Here is a 16,372-nt window from a genome sequence, read left to right as displayed (position 1 = left end):
CCACAAGGAATGTGGAGAGAAGCTGCAGCAAGGGATAACTGCAACAGCAGAAGATAAGCTGAGTAGAAAGGAGCAGAAACGCAGAAGTGAGGAGCAGAGGTAAAGTAACAAAGGTTCAGAGCAGGCAGAGCTGCAAGAGTGCGGAGTGAAAGCAGACTGAGAATACAAGGAAAGACAACAGGGAAGGAAGCCAAAAACTAGGAGACCGAGGTAAGACTAAGTACAGACAAGGCAATGGAACAAGACACAAGGACAAAGACACTGGGACCAGGATATTCTGCCTCCTGGTGGGCGGACAACAAGACCAAGGAAATAACACAGAGAATCCTCCAGAGAGGGAGTAACTCAGAGCAAGGCCAGGCAAACTCAGAAGCAAGACACTAACTGAGCTAACACATTGCACAGGCCCAGACCACTGGGTGGTGCTGCACTAAATACTGGAGGCCTCCTGGCAATTGGTCAGGAACAGATTGGACAGATGCACCTGATTCCTATAAGAACCAGAGAGTTCAGGCGCCGCCCCTCTATACACAGAGCCATGAAGCATGCAGAGAGCAGAGACATAGAACATGGTGCTGGCAAGAAACAGAAACCACAACATGACCTGGAGCAGTGGGTAAGATAGTGTGAGAGATGCGAGGCCATGCCGTGATGCCAGCAGAGTTGTTACAGAGATCTTCGCTGATAGGCAGTTATACCAGCGCAGGTTTTGATGTAATCATTCTCATGTGATCATCTATTTTATTTCAAATGTTGAAAACAAACACATAAAGGTGTAAGACCATGTCAAACACAATTTTCATCCTTATAGCTGACAGCCATTTGCTTCCAGTTTACTAAAATCACCAGGAAAATTGCATCACAACAACCTGACATAAGTAATCATACTTAAAAAAGCAAAACTTTTGGTTGCCACTGTATACATATTCTACACTCAGTGGTAGATCGGCTCATTCGGCTGCATAATAATGTTTCGGTGACACTCAGGCCAGTAGAATTTCTGAAGGACCTGCTCTTGAGTTTTTCTACTCCCAGATGCCCACCCAAGACATGATAGTGGGCCAAATCTAAAACCCTACGCTTACAGGGACCCAGTACCAACTGATTTATCACTTCCCCTCTTGGTTTAATAACCCGATATAACAGCTCCTCATTTAAAGTGAAATAGGAAAATCTGGTGTCATTCCCTTGCTCTTGAGTAACCCCATTTATCACGTCCAGTGCACCTTTCAACGTAAATGCATTTTTTTTTTTAGCTGTCCCAAAATTCCCCCCAGAAACCCTCAACTCAGGAATTTCGGCCTCGTTGGTGCCGGTCTTGTCCTCATCACCAGTAAGGACACACATTGGAAAATCATCTGCCTCTGACTGTGATGGGTATTCATCTTGGTGGAACTAGCTCCGGTCCAAGCCACTTGGTACCCCTGCTTTATGTCATAAGTCTCAGAATAGGCTAAAGTCCCACCCTATTATATACAGATGTACTGTAGCAGGTTACTAACAACCCCAACCACATGGGACTCAGCTGCACTCTGGCAATGGGATAGTCCTTGGCATCACCGTAAATACAATGGACTCCCATGGATTTCCTGCGGACCAACTGATGGGGAAGTGTGGGCAATACCAACATCACTAATCTCCTCGAGTCCAAGAGTTCTGACACCAGTACCTCAATTATTGTCACAGAACATGACTGTGGCCCCTCATCCAGGTGATAATCTACACTGCAAGCGGGATAGACAAAGTACGGACAGAGCCTTCCATGTTTGCAGTCCATCTGCTAGGAAAACATAGGATAATGAGCTGTTATAGTGGGGAAAAAAGTATTTAGTCAGCGACCAATTGTGCAAGTTCTTCCACTTAAAAAGATGAGAGAGGCCTGTTATTGACATCATAGGTAGACCACAACTATGAGAGTCAAAACGAGAAAACAAATCCAGAAAATCACCTTGTCTGATTTGGCAAGATTTATTTTGCAAATTATGCTAGAAAATAAGTATTTGGTCACCTAAAAACATGCAAGATTTCTGGCTCTCACAGACCTGTAACCTCTTCTTTAAGAAGAACTTCTTGATTTAGAGATGATCTGCAAAGAGGAGTGAATCAAAATTCCTCCTGCACAAACCTCATCATCAACTACAAAAACAGTCTGACTGTTGTGCTTGCCAACAAAGGGTTTTGCCACCAAATATTACTGTATTTTTCGGACTATAATGCGCACCAGACCATAGGACGCACCCCAAATTTTGTTGTGCAAAATAGCAAAAAAAGATTTCTATAAGATGGGGGTCTTATTGCCCAAATTTAAGCTATCTTACCTGAGGTCCGGTGGTGGTAGAGCGTCATCACAGGAGGCATGGTCCCTTCCTCAAGAAGCCAGCGGCGGCAGAAGTGGGGCAATGCTGCAGTCCCAGGGTATCCCAGCGGTGTGATGCTGTGGGTCCAGTCGGTGTCGGTGGAGAGGTAGAGCAGAGTGCGTTGCATGGAGCAGGGTCCCTTACTCAGGATGCCGGCAGCAGAATTGTGGCGATGCTGTAGCCTGGTGTCCATGGTGAGCAGAGCCGAGTGCATCATTGGTTTCTCAGCTGCCATTTTTCTAAGGCCACGCGTGTGCAGATTGAGGTCTCGGTAGCCGCATGTGCAGCCTCAGGCGGCCATTTTCCTGAAGCCAACAGCCTCAGGAAAATAGAGTTTGAGAGGTCAGCTAAGATCTCAACCCACGCATGCGCTGCCTCCGGCGGCCCATGGGTTCAGGATGATGGCCGCAGGGAAACCAAAGATTCACACCACAACACTCACTGCTGACACCGAGCTTCAGCATCACCACTCTTCTGCTGCCATTGGTTCCCTGAGGAAGGGATGCTGGTACACCACTGCTGCAACCATCCTGGTAAGCCTGCATTTGGACTATAAGATGCACCCCCCATTTTCCTCCAAAAATTTTTGGGAAAAAGTGCATCTTATAGTTTGAAAAATATGATAAGTCTTGTTTGCCAGAGGGATCAAATACTTATTTCTCAATGCAAAATTCAAATAAGTGTATATAATTTATGCAATGTGATTTTCTGGATTTTTTTATATTCTCTCTCTCAATGTTAAAATTAACCTACCCTTAAAATTATGGACTGTTCATGTCTTTGTCAGTGGGCAAACTTACAAAATCAGCAAGGGATACTTATTTCCCCCACTGTAGTTAATGTCACACAGAGTATAGCCATAATATTTAATTGGGAATATTAGTAAAAGGTCCCACAATTATAACAAGAGAGTAATGAATAATATCTGGTGTTCTGTCAAACAATGGAGCCTCAGGATGCCAGCAGCAGAAATGTGGCGATGCTGTAGCCCGGTGTCCACGGTGAGCAGAGCCGAGTGCATCATTGGTTTCTTGGCTGACATTTTTCTAAGGCCACGCGTGCACAGATTGAGATCTCGGTAGCCACACGTGCAGCCTCAGGCGGCCATTTTCCTGAAGCCAACAGCCTCAGGAAAATAGAGCTCAAGAGGTCAGCTAAGATCTCAATCCGCGCATGTGCCTCTTCCGGTGGCCCACGGGTTCAGGACGACGGCCGCAGGGAAACCAGTGATTCACACGGCACTGCTCACCGCTGACACCGAGCTTCAGCATCACCACTCCTCTGCTGCCATTGGTTCCCTGAGGAAGGGACGCTGTGGCTTGTAAACCTCAAGGAGTGTAATAATTACGCATACCAAATATTCAGCATGAACAGCAAAGTCACAATAGACAACCTATGGTTATGTCAGCTTTAGCAACCAATATGATCAACAGTTCAGTCTGGTCAACAAAGTAATGATAGACAATTTGTGACAACAGAACATTGAACAGACAGCTATACACACATCAGGGCTGGATTTAAGAGGTGGGTGGCCCGGGACCTATTTTGGAGGGAGGCCCATTTTTCAAGGTGTTGCAATATGTAATGCAAAAACACAAAATTAAACAAATGCAAGTTTATTTACAAAAATCATGTATGCAGAGTAATTCAGGTAAAATCATTCATTTTTTTTTAAATTCAGGCACTTTCCTTGATTTTCATGCTGCAAAATCACTAATTATGTCAATAAAGTCCAATTCACACAGTATATCTGACGCGATGCTCATGATAGCCAAATTTACAAGTCATTCCTGCTTCATGGATGCCCTTAACCGGTTTTCAACTAATTTGAGTTTTGAGAAGGAACGCTCACCACTGCAGTTTGTTACCATCAAAATTAGATACATCCTTAGTGCTATCTCAATATTTAGGAAAGTGTCCTGCACACTCTTTTCCATGATAAGCTTGTACATGAAAAGTTCAGTGCTGATACCTTTTAGCTCGTCGTCTGTGAATAAATTGGCAAATGTTACAAAATGACACAGTTCTTTGATAAATGTATTGTACAAGTCATCTGAATAAGACCTGACGAGTTGCTCTGCTGTGGCCTTAAGCTCGTCTGAAGACAGTTCTTTCAGATGGCTAAAAAAGCTAAATTTGCTTGATATATCTTTATATGCTTGAAGACGTTGGTCAAGAGAAGCAATAGACTGATCAATGATAGGCAAGAAAGTTTCTGTTCTGTACTTTGCAGAAGGGCTGAGTTGTACATCTTCCGTATGGCCATAATCCAATGGATTGAGACACACGTTTCAGCGCCTGTGTTGAGTTATCGTCTGAACATACTGAATGAACCAGACAGCTCTTTGCCTTGCTTCTCATAAATTTTGAAGGAGTCATGCTTTGATGCAACATAGTTTTTTTAAGCTGGACAGTGACGCCACAGCAGTGGACCTGTGTATACAGTATGGTACTGGGCAGGACAGGAGCTGTAAGAATGATACACAGACAGACACACCCAGACAGACAGAAATCATACTCACCCACCGTGACACTGTGAAGACTGACCCACTTCACCTCTGGATCTTCAGTGACTGATGATCCAGAGTGAAGTCCTGTGTGGAGAATCCTCTTCTTGCTCCGACATCGTGGCTCCGCCTCCTTCCTCGAAGATAGCTGAACAAACTGTCGTCTGATCTAATCAGAGGGAGCGATCATATATCTGAATAGGTAGCACCTAGAAGCTTCTGTTAGGATCAGAGAAATCTGCCGCATGCCGTAAGCTAAGCATTAGGTACAGGGAGGGTACTAAGGAAGTCTGGCTAGGCTAGCCAGGTCAGTGGATGCTGACGCAGGTCAGGTGCCATGACTCTGCCGCTCTGTGCCAGCCACTGAGATGCAGGAACGTTGCCAGGTCCCTACACTTTCAACAGTTTCTCTTTTGTTAAACGTACCTTATCATTAGAAACGTTTCACAGCAAAGAGACGTGTATTTTACATGTTTTGAGATATTTATCCCTATATTGGTGGGAGGCCCCCGCTTGGTGGATGGCCAAGGGCCCGGGCCCCTTGGGCCCCCCTAAATCCAGGCCTGACACACATACACTCAACACATTTCCCCTCTCTTGAGGTTCATCAGGAGTGAGATATTGGTGTAGATATTAAAGACTTAGCTGGCACTGGATGATGTAAAGCTGAAAAGCAGGAGAGTCCATATGATGCAGGATGTCTAAGATAGATCCCCTCTGATAACACTCCACTGTTGATCATATTGGCTGCTGAAGGTGATCACTGGTTCTCTTTTGTGACTTTATTGATTATGCTGAATATGTTGTCTGTTCAATGTTATGTTGTCACAAATTATCTATCATTACTGCTGCTATATATGCACTGCTCAAAAAAATAAAGGGAACACTAAAATACCACATCCTAGATATCTCTGAATGAAATATTCCAGTTGCAATTTTTTATTCATTGCATAGTGGAATGTGTTCAGAACAATAAAACATAACAATTATCAATGTAAATCAAAATTAATATCCCATGGAAGTCTGCATTTGGAATGATACTCAAAATCAAAGTGGAAAATCAAATTACAGGCTGACCCAAATTCAGTGGAAATTCATCAAGAAAGGAAATCATGCTCAGTATTGTGTGTGGCCTCCACGTGCCTGTATGACCTCCCTACTGTACAATGCTTGGGCATGCTCCTGATGAGGTGGCAGATGGTCTCCTGAGGGACCTCCTCCCAGACCTGGACTAAAGCATCTGCCAAATCCTGGACAGTCTGTGGTGCAACGTGACATTGGTGGATGGAGCAAGACATGATGTTCCAGATGTGTTCAATCAGATTCAGGTCTGGGGAACGGGCGGGCCAGTTCAAAGCTTCAATGCCTTCATCTTGCAGGAACCTGACACACTCCAGCCACATGAGGTCTGCATATGGTCTCACAAGGGGTCTGAGGATCTCATCTCGGCACCTAATGGCAGTAAGGCTACCTCTGGCAAGCACAGGGATGGCTGTGCGGCCCTCCAAAAAATGCCACTCCACACCATTACTGACTCACTGCCAAACCAGTCATGCTGAAGGATGTTGCAGGCAGCAGAGCACTCTCCACAGCATCTCCAGTCTCTGTCACGTCTGTCACATGTGCTCAGTGTGAACCTGCTTTCATCAGTGAAGAGCAAAGGGCGCCAGTAGCAAATGTGCCAATCCTGGTGATCTGTGGCAAATGCCAAGCGTCCAGCACGATGTTGGGCTGTGAGCACAACCCCCATCTGTGGATGTCGGGCACTCAGACTATCCTCATAGGGTCGGTTTCTAACTGTTTGTTCAGACACATGCACATTTGTGGTCTGCTGGAGGTCATTTTGCAGGGCTCTGTCAGTGCTCCTCCTGTTCCTCCTTGCACAAAGGCAGAGGTAGCAGTCCTGCTGCTGGGTTGTTGCCCTCTTACGGCCCCCTCCACATCTCCTGGTGTATTGGCCTGTCTCCTGGTAGCGCCTCCAGCCTCTGGACCCTAGACACTACGCTGAAAGACACAGCAATCCTTCTTGCCACAGCTCGCATCGATGTGCCATCCTGGATGAGCTGCACTACCTGAGCCACTTGTGTGGGTTGTAGAGTCCGTCTCATTCTACTGCGAATGTGAAATCACGACCAACATTCAAAAGTGACCAAAACATCAGCCAGGAAGCATTGGTACTTAGATGTGGTCCCACTTGCAGAACCACTGCTTTATTGAGGGTGTCTTGATAATTGCCAATAATTTCCATCTGTTGTCTATACCGTTTGCACAACAGCACGTGAAATTGTTTGTCAATCAGTGTTGCTTCCTAAGTGGAAGTTGACTAAGTGTTCGCTTTACTTTTTTTGAGCAGTGTATATATAAATATATATATACTGTATATATAAATATATATATATATATATATATATATATATATATATATATATAAATACTCATGCACATATGTAAACACTCATACAAATACACACAAATTGGATGGTAGACCCATAATTCCTACGTGGTGACAGCACTTTGTCAATTTTCCCTCTTTATAGTATCTATATATATAGTATATATAGTAGCCCTTTAAAGAAGATTGATATTTTCATCATAAGTTTGTTTGTTTGCTACTCTATGGTCGTCCATATATCTAGTGTTCATCAATTTCATTTACATTGCTTTCGATAATGGATAGAAAGACTAGAGAGGACAGAATGGCAGAAACCCACAGTTACTGAAGGCCCTTAGATTGTTGCCTCTTTAACCGTCTCTATAATGTAGCCTTGTACTTACATAGTTACATAGTTATTAAGGTTGAAGGAAGACTTTAAGTCCATCTAGTTCAACCCATAGCCTAACCTAACATGCCCTAACATGTTGATCCAGGGGAAGGCAAAAAAAACCCATGTGGCAAACAGTAAGCTCCACCATGGGGAAAAAAATGCCTTCCCGACCCCACATACGGCCATCAGACTAGTTCCCTGGATCAACACCTTAACAAGGAATCTAATATATATACTGTTGTGAATTTGGATTCTGGGCTCCCCCGGTGGCTACTGGTGGAATTGAACTGGTGTCTTCATCTTCTCTGTTCACCTGTTCCCATCAAGATGTGGGAGTCGCTATATAACCTTGCTGCTCTGTTAGTTGCTTGCCGGTCAACAATGTTATCAGAAGCCTCTCTGTGCTTGTTCCTGCTCCTAGACAACTACTAGATAAGTTGGACTCTTGTCCATGTTTGTTTTTGCATTTTTGTTCCAGTTCACAGCTGTAGTTTCGTTACTGTGTCTGGAAAGCTCTTGTGAACAGGAATTGCCACTCTGGTGTTATGAGTTAATGCCAGAGTTTTAAAGTAATTTCTGGATGGTGTTTTGATAGGGTTTTCAGCTGACCATGAAAGTGTCCTTTCTGTCTTCTGCTATGTAGTAAGTGGACCTCAAATTTGCTAAACCTATTTTCATACTACGTTTGTTATTTCATCTTTATTCACCGCCAATACATGTGGGGGGCCTCTGTCTCCTTTCGGGGTATTTCTCTAGAGGTGAGCTAGGACTGATATTTTCCTCTGCTAGCATTATTTAGTCCTCCGGCTGGTGCTGGGCATCTAGAATCAACGTAGGCATGCTACCCGGCCACTGCTAGTTGTGCGTTAGGTTTAGTTCATGGTCAGCTCAGTTCCCATCTTCCAAGAGCTAGTTCCTATATATGCTTATGCTATGTTCTCTTGCCATTGAGATCATGACAGTTTGACCGGCCCACTAAAGGGTTAAAATCCTTGGCTGAGAAAGGAGAGAAATAAGTAGTCTGCTGAAATTTTTTTTTTTTTTTTCTCTCCTTCTAATCTTTGAATGGCTCTGTGTCCACCTGTTTGTAATGGATCTTCAGAGTGTAACTGCAGGTTTGAATAATCTCGCCACGAAGGTACAAAATTTGCAAGATTTTGTTTGTCATGCACCTGTATCTGAGCCGAGAATTCCTTTGCCGGAATTTTTCTCGGGGAATAGATCTGGGTTTCAGAATTTTCGAAATAATTGCAAATTATTTTTGTCCCTGAAATCTCGCTCTGCCGGAGACCCTGCACAGCAGGTCAGGATTGTGATTTCCTTGCTCCGGGGCGACCCTCAAGACTGGGCTTTTTCATTGACACCAGGGGATCCTGCGTTGCTCAATGTGGATGCGTTTTTTCTGGCCTTGGGGTTGCTTTATGACGAACCTCATTTGGAGCTTCAGGCAGAAAAAACTTTGATGTCCCTATCTCAGGGGCAAGATGAAGCGGAAATTTACTGCCAAAGATTCCGTAAATGGTCTGTGCTTACTCAGTGGAATGAGTGCGCCCTGGCGGCGACTTTCAGAGAGGGTCTCTCTGATGCCATTAAGGATGTTATGGTGGGGTTCCCTGTGCCTGCGGGTCTGAATGAGTCCATGACAATGGCTATTCAGATCGATAGGCGTTTGCGGGAGCGCAAACCAGTGCACCATCTGGCGGTGTCCACTGAGAAGTCGCCAGAGAGTATGCAGTGTGATAGAATTCTGTCCCGAAGCGAGCGGCAGAATTTTAGACGGAAAAATGGGTTGTGTTTCTATTGTGGTGATTCTACTCATGTTATATCAGCATGCTCTAAGCGCACTAAAAAGCTTGGTAAATCTGTTTCCATTTGCACCTTACCGTCTAAGTTTATTCTATCTGTGACCCTGATTTGCTCTTTGTCATCTATTACCACGGACGCCTATGTCGACTCTGGCGCCGCTTTGAGTCTTATGGATTGGTCCTTTGCCAAACGCTGTGGGTATGATTTAGAGCCTTTGGAGACTCCTATTCCTCTGAAGGGGATTGACTCCACCCCATTGGCTAATAAAAAACCACAATACTGGACACAAGTAACTATGCGTATTAATCCGGATCACCAGGAGATTATTCGCTTTCTGGTGCTGTATAATCTACATGATGATTTGGTGCTAGAATTGCCTTGGCTGCAATCTCACAACCCAGTCCTCGACTGGAGAGCTATGTCTGTGTTGAGCTGGGGATGTAAGGGGGATCATGGGGATGTACCTGTGGTTTCCATTTCATCATCTATTCCCTCTGAAATTCCTGAGTTCCTGTCTGACTATCGTGACGTCTTTGAAGAATCCAAGCTTGGTTCGTTACCTCCGCACCGAGAGTGCGATTGTGCCATAGATTTAATCCCGGGTAGTAAATACCCAAAGGGTCGTTTATTTAATCTGTCTGTGCCTGAACATGCTGCTATGCGAGAATATATAAAGGAGTCCTTGGAAAAGGGACATATTCGTTCATCGTCATCTCCCTTAGGAGCCGGTTTTTTCTTTGTGTCAAAAAAAGACGGCTCTTTGAGACCATGTATTGATTATCGGCTTTTGAATAAAATCACTGTTAAATACCAATACCCATTGCCGTTGCTGACTGATTTGTTTGCTCGCATAAAGGGGGCCAAGTGGTTCTCTAAGATTGACCTTCGTGGGGCGTATAATTTGGTGCGAATCAGGCAGGGGGATGAGTGGAAAACCGCATTTAATACGCCCGAGGGCCACTTTGAGTACTTAGTGATGCCTTTTGGTCTTTCAAATGCTCCGTCAGTTTTCCAGTCCTTTATGCATGATATTTTTCGTGATTATTTGGATAAGTTTGTGATTGTGTATCTGGATGATATTCTGATTTTTTCGGATGACTGGGACTCTCATGTCCAGCAAGTCAGGAGGGTTTTTCAGGTTTTGCGGTCTAATTCTTTGTGTGTGAAGGGTTCTAAGTGTGTTTTTGGGGTGCAGAGGATTTCCTTTTTGGGATATATTTTTTCCCCCTCTTCCATTGAAATGGATCCTGTCAAGGTTCAAGCTATTTGTGATTGGACGCAGCCCTCTTCTCTTAAGAGTCTTCAGAAATTTTTGGGCTTTGCTAACTTTTATCGTCGATTTATTGCTGGTTTTTCGGATATTGCTAAGCCATTGACCGATTTGACTAAGAAGGGTGCTGATGTTGCTGATTGGTCCCCTGATGCTGTGGAGGCCTTTCGGGAGCTTAAGCGCCGTTTTTCCTCTGCCCCTGTGTTGCGTCAGCCTGATGTTGCTCTACCTTTTCAGGTTGAGGTCGACGCTTCTGAGATCGGAGCTGGGGCAGTGTTGTCGCAGAAAAGTTCTGACTGCTCCGTGATGAGGCCTTGTGCCTTCTTTTCCCGTAAATTTTCGCCCGCTGAGCGGAATTATGATGTTGGGAATCGGGAGCTTTTGGCCATGAAGTGGGCTTTTGAGGAGTGGCGCCATTGGCTTGAGGGGGCCAGACATCAGGTGGTGGTATTGACTGACCACAAAAATTTGATTTATCTTGAGACCGCCAGGCGCCTGAATCCTAGACAGGCGCGCTGGTCATTATTTTTCTCTCGGTTTAATTTTGTGGTGTCATACCTACCGGGTTCTAAGAATGTTAAGGCGGATGCCCTTTCTAGGAGTTTTGAGCCTGACTCGCCTGGTAACTCTGAGGCCACAGGTATCCTTAAGGATGGAGTGGTATTGTCAGCCGTTTCTCCAGACCTGCGGCGGGCCTTGCAGGAGTTTCAGGCGGATAGACCTGATCGTTGCCCACCTGATAAACTGTTTGTTCCTGATGATTGGACCAGTAGAGTCATCTCTGAGGTTCATTCTTCTGCGTTGGCAGGTCATCCTGGCATTTTTGGTACCAGGGATTTGGTGGCAAGGTCCTTCTGGTGGCCTTCCCTGTCACGAGATGTGCGAGGCTTTGTGCAGTCTTGTGACGTTTGTGCTCGGGCCAAGCCTTGTTGTTCTCGGGCTAGTGGATTATTGTTGCCCTTGCCTATTCCTGAGAGGCCTTGGACGCACATCTCGATGGATTTTATTTCAGATCTGCCTGTTTCTCAGAAGATGTCTGTCATCTGGGTGGTGTGTGACCGTTTCTCTAAGATGGTCCATTTGGTTCCTCTGCCCAAGTTGCCTTCTTCTTCCGAGTTGGTTCCTCTGTTTTTTCAAAATGTTGTTCGTTTGCATGGTATTCCTGAGAATATCGTTTCTGACAGAGGGACCCAGTTCGTGTCTAGATTTTGGCGGGCATTCTGTGCTAGGATGGGCATAGATTTGTCTTTTTCGTCCGCTTTCCATCCTCAGACGAATGGCCAGACCGAGCGGATTAATCAGACCCTGGAGACATATCTGAGGTGTTTTGTGTCTGCTGACCAGGATGATTGGGTTGCTTTTTTGCCATTGGCGGAGTTCGCTCTCAATAATCGGGCCAGCTCTGCCACTTTGGTGTCCCCGTTTTTCTGTAATTCGGGGTTTCATCCTCGATTTTCCTCTGGTCAGGTGGAATCTTCGGATTGTCCTGGAGTGGATGCTGTGGTGGAGAGATTGCATCAGATCTGGGGGCAGGTGGTGGACAATTTGAGGTTGTCCCAGGAGAAGACTCAGCTTTTTGCCAACCGCCACCGTCGTGTTGGTCCTCGGCTTTGTGTTGGGGATTTGGTGTGGTTGTCTTCTCGTTTTGTCCCTATGAGGGTCTCTTCTCCTAAGTTTAAGCCTCGGTTCATCGGCCCGTATAAGATATTGGAGATTCTTAACCCTGTTTCCTTCCGTTTGGACCTCCCTGCATCCTTTTCTATTCATAACGTTTTTCATCGGTCATTATTGCGCAGGTATGAGGTACCGGTTGTGCCTTCCGTTGAGCCTCCTGCTCCGGTGTTGGTTGAGGGTGAGTTGGAGTACGTTGTGGAGAAAATCTTGGACTCTCGTGTTTCCAGACGGAGACTCCAGTATCTGGTCAAGTGGAAGGGATACGGCCAGGAGGATAATTCTTGGGTGAATGCATCTGATGTTCATGTCTCTGATCTGGTTCGTGCCTTTCATAGGGCCCGTCCTAATCGCCCTGGTGGTTCTGGTGAGGGTTCGGTGCCCCCTCCTTGAGGGGGGGGTACTGTTGTGAATTTGGATTCTGGGCTCCCCCGGTGGCTACTGGTGGAATTGAACTGGTGTCTTCATCTTCTCTGTTCACCTGTTCCCATCAAGATGTGGGAGTCGCTATATAACCTTGCTGCTCTGTTAGTTGCTTGCCGGTCAACAATGTTATCAGAAGCCTCTCTGTGCTTGTTCCTGCTCCTAGACAACTACTAGATAAGTTGGACTCTTGTCCATGTTTGTTTTTGCATTTTTGTTCCAGTTCACAGCTGTAGTTTCGTTACTGTGTCTGGAAAGCTCTTGTGAACAGGAATTGCCACTCTGGTGTTATGAGTTAATGCCAGAGTTTTAAAGTAATTTCTGGATGGTGTTTTGATAGGGTTTTCAGCTGACCATGAAAGTGTCCTTTCTGTCTTCTGCTATGTAGTAAGTGGACCTCAAATTTGCTAAACCTATTTTCATACTACGTTTGTTATTTCATCTTTATTCACCGCCAATACATGTGGGGGGCCTCTGTCTCCTTTCGGGGTATTTCTCTAGAGGTGAGCTAGGACTGATATTTTCCTCTGCTAGCATTATTTAGTCCTCCGGCTGGTGCTGGGCATCTAGAATCAACGTAGGCATGCTACCCGGCCACTGCTAGTTGTGCGTTAGGTTTAGTTCATGGTCAGCTCAGTTCCCATCTTCCAAGAGCTAGTTCCTATATATGCTTATGCTATGTTCTCTTGCCATTGAGATCATGACAATATACCCTGTAACATTATACTTTTCCAGAAACGTATCCAGTCCCCTCTTAAATTTAAGTAATGAATCACTCATTACAACATCATACGGCAGAGAGTTCCATAGTCTCACTGCTCTTACAGTAAAGAATCCGCGTCTGTTATTATGCTTAAACCTTTTTTCCTCCAGACGTAGAGGATGCCCCCTTGTCCCTGTCACCGGTCTATGATTAAAAAGATCATCAGAAAGGTCTTTGTACTGTCCCCTCATATATTTATACATTAACATAAGATCACCCCTTAGCCTTCGTTTTTCCAAACTAAATAGCCCCAAGTGTAATAACCTATCTTGGTATTGCAGACCCCCCAGTCCTCTAATAACCTTGGTCGCTCTTCTCTGCACCCGCTCTAGTTCAGCTATGTTTTTCTTATACACCGGACACCAGAACTGTGCACAGTATTCTAAGTGTGGTCGAACTAGTGACTTGTATAGAGGTAAAATGATGTTCTCCTCATGAGCATCTATGCCTCTTTTAATGCATCCCATTATTTTATTTGCCTTAGAAGCAGCTGCCTGACACTGGCCACTGAATATGAGTTTGTCATCCACCCATACACCCAGGTCTTTTTCATTGACGGTTTTGCCCAGAGTTTTAGAATTAAGCACATAGTTATACATCATATTACTTCTACCCAAGTGCATGACCTTACATTTATCCCCATTAAAGCTCATTTGCCATTTATCAGCCCAAGCTTCTAGTTTACACAAATCATCCTGTAATATAAAATTGTCCTCCTCTGTATTGATTACCCTGCAGAGTTTAGTGTCATCTGCAAATATTGAAATTCTACTCTGAATGCCCCCTACAAGGTCATTAATAAATATGTTAAAAAGAAGAGGGCCCAATACTGACCCCTGTGGTACCCCACTACTAACCGCGACCCAGTCCGAATGTACGCCATTAATAACCACCCTTTGTTTCCTATCCCTGAGCCAGCTCTCAACCCAATTGCACATATTTTCCCCTATCCCCATTATTCTCATTTTATGTATCAACCTTTTGTGTGGCACCATATCAAAAGCTTTTGAAAAGTCCATATACACTACATCTACTGGGTTCCCTTGGTCCAGTCCGGAACTTACCTCTTCATAGAAGCTGATCAAATTAGTCTGACATGATCGGTCCCTAGTAAACCCGTGCTGATACTGGGTCATGAGGTTATTCCTCTTCAGATACTCCAGTATAGCATCCCTTAGAATGCCCTCCAGGATTTTACCCACAGTAGAGGTTAAGCTTACTGGCCTATAATTTCCGAGTTCAGTTTTTGTCCCCTTTTTGAATATTGGCACCACATTTGCTATACGCCAGTCCTGTGGTACAGACCCTGTTATTATGGACTCTTTAAAGATTAAAAATAACGGTCTATCAATGACTGTACTTAATTCCTGCAGTACTCAGGGGTGTATCCCATCCGGGCCCGGAGATTTGTCAATTTTTGTGATTTTTAGACGCCGCCGTACTTCCTGCTGGGTTAAGCAGGTAACATTTAATTGGGAATTTTTATCACTAGTCATATTGGCTGCCATGGGATTTTCTTTTGTAAATACTGATGAAAAAAAGTCATTTAGCATATTGGCTTTTTCCTCATCCTCATCCACCATTTTACCCAGACTATTTTTAAGGGGGCCAACACTATCATTTTTTAGTTTCTTACTATTTATGTAGTTAAAGAATATTTTGGGGTTATTTTTGCTCTCTCTAGCAATGAATCTCTCTGTCTCAATCTTTGCTGCCTTGATTTGCTTTTTACAGAATTTATTTAATTTTTTGTATTTATTTAATGCCTCCTCACTACCTACTTCCTTTAATTCCCTAAATGCTTTCTTTTTGTCACTTATTGCACCCCTTACAGCTTTATTTAGCCATATTGGTTTCCTCCTATTTCTAGTATGTTTATTCCCATACGGTATATACTGTGCACAGGTCCTATCCAGGATGCTAATAAACGTCTCCCATTTTCTTTGTGTACTTTTATGTCTCAGGATATCGTCCCAGTTAATTGCACCAAGATCCTCTCTCATCCGTTGGAAATTTGCCCTCCTGAAGTTTAGTGTCCTTGTCACCCCTCTACTACACATCTTATTAAAGGAGACATGAAAACTTATTGTTTTGTGATCACTATTCCCCAAGTGACCCCCAACCCTTATATTTGATATGAGGTCTGGCCTGTTGGTTAATATTAGGTCTAGCAGTGCCCCCCTTCTTGTTGGGTCCTGAACCAGTTGTGAAAGGTAATTGTCTCTCATAGTTGTCAAAAACCGATTACCTTTACTGGAACTGCAGGTTTCTGTTCCCCAATCTATTTCAGGGTAGTTGAAGTCCCCCATAATAATGACTTCTCCTTGAGTCGCAGCTTCATCTATTTGCTTTACGAGGATATTCTCCATTGATTCCATTATTTTTGGAGATTTATAACAAACCCCTATCAGTAATTTATTATTTTTTCCCCCTCCCCTTATCTCCACCCACAGGGACTCTACATTTTCATTAGATTCACCTATATTATCACGCAGGATGGGTTTTAAGGTCGATTTTACATACAGACACACCCCACCCCCACGCTTATCTGTACGGTCATTTCTGAAAAGGCTATAGCCCTGCAAGTTAACAGCCCAGTCATGGCTCTCATCCAGCCATGTTTCAGATATCCCCACCATATCATAATTATGTTCCAACAACATTAGTTCTAATTCATCCATTTTGTTGGCGAGGCTTCTGGCATTAGTATACATGCACTTGATATTCCTCTCTGTACCTCTATTCTTTCTTAAATTACTAACTGTTCTAACCCCACCCCCCATGCCACCACCACCCCCAACTTCCTTATT

Source organism: Ranitomeya variabilis, chromosome 1 (assembly GCF_051348905.1).
Source record: "Ranitomeya variabilis isolate aRanVar5 chromosome 1, aRanVar5.hap1, whole genome shotgun sequence".
Taxonomy (NCBI): Eukaryota; Metazoa; Chordata; class Amphibia; order Anura; family Dendrobatidae; genus Ranitomeya; species Ranitomeya variabilis.
The sequence above is the reverse complement of the archived record's forward strand: the minus strand, read 5'-3'. Positions refer to the sequence as shown.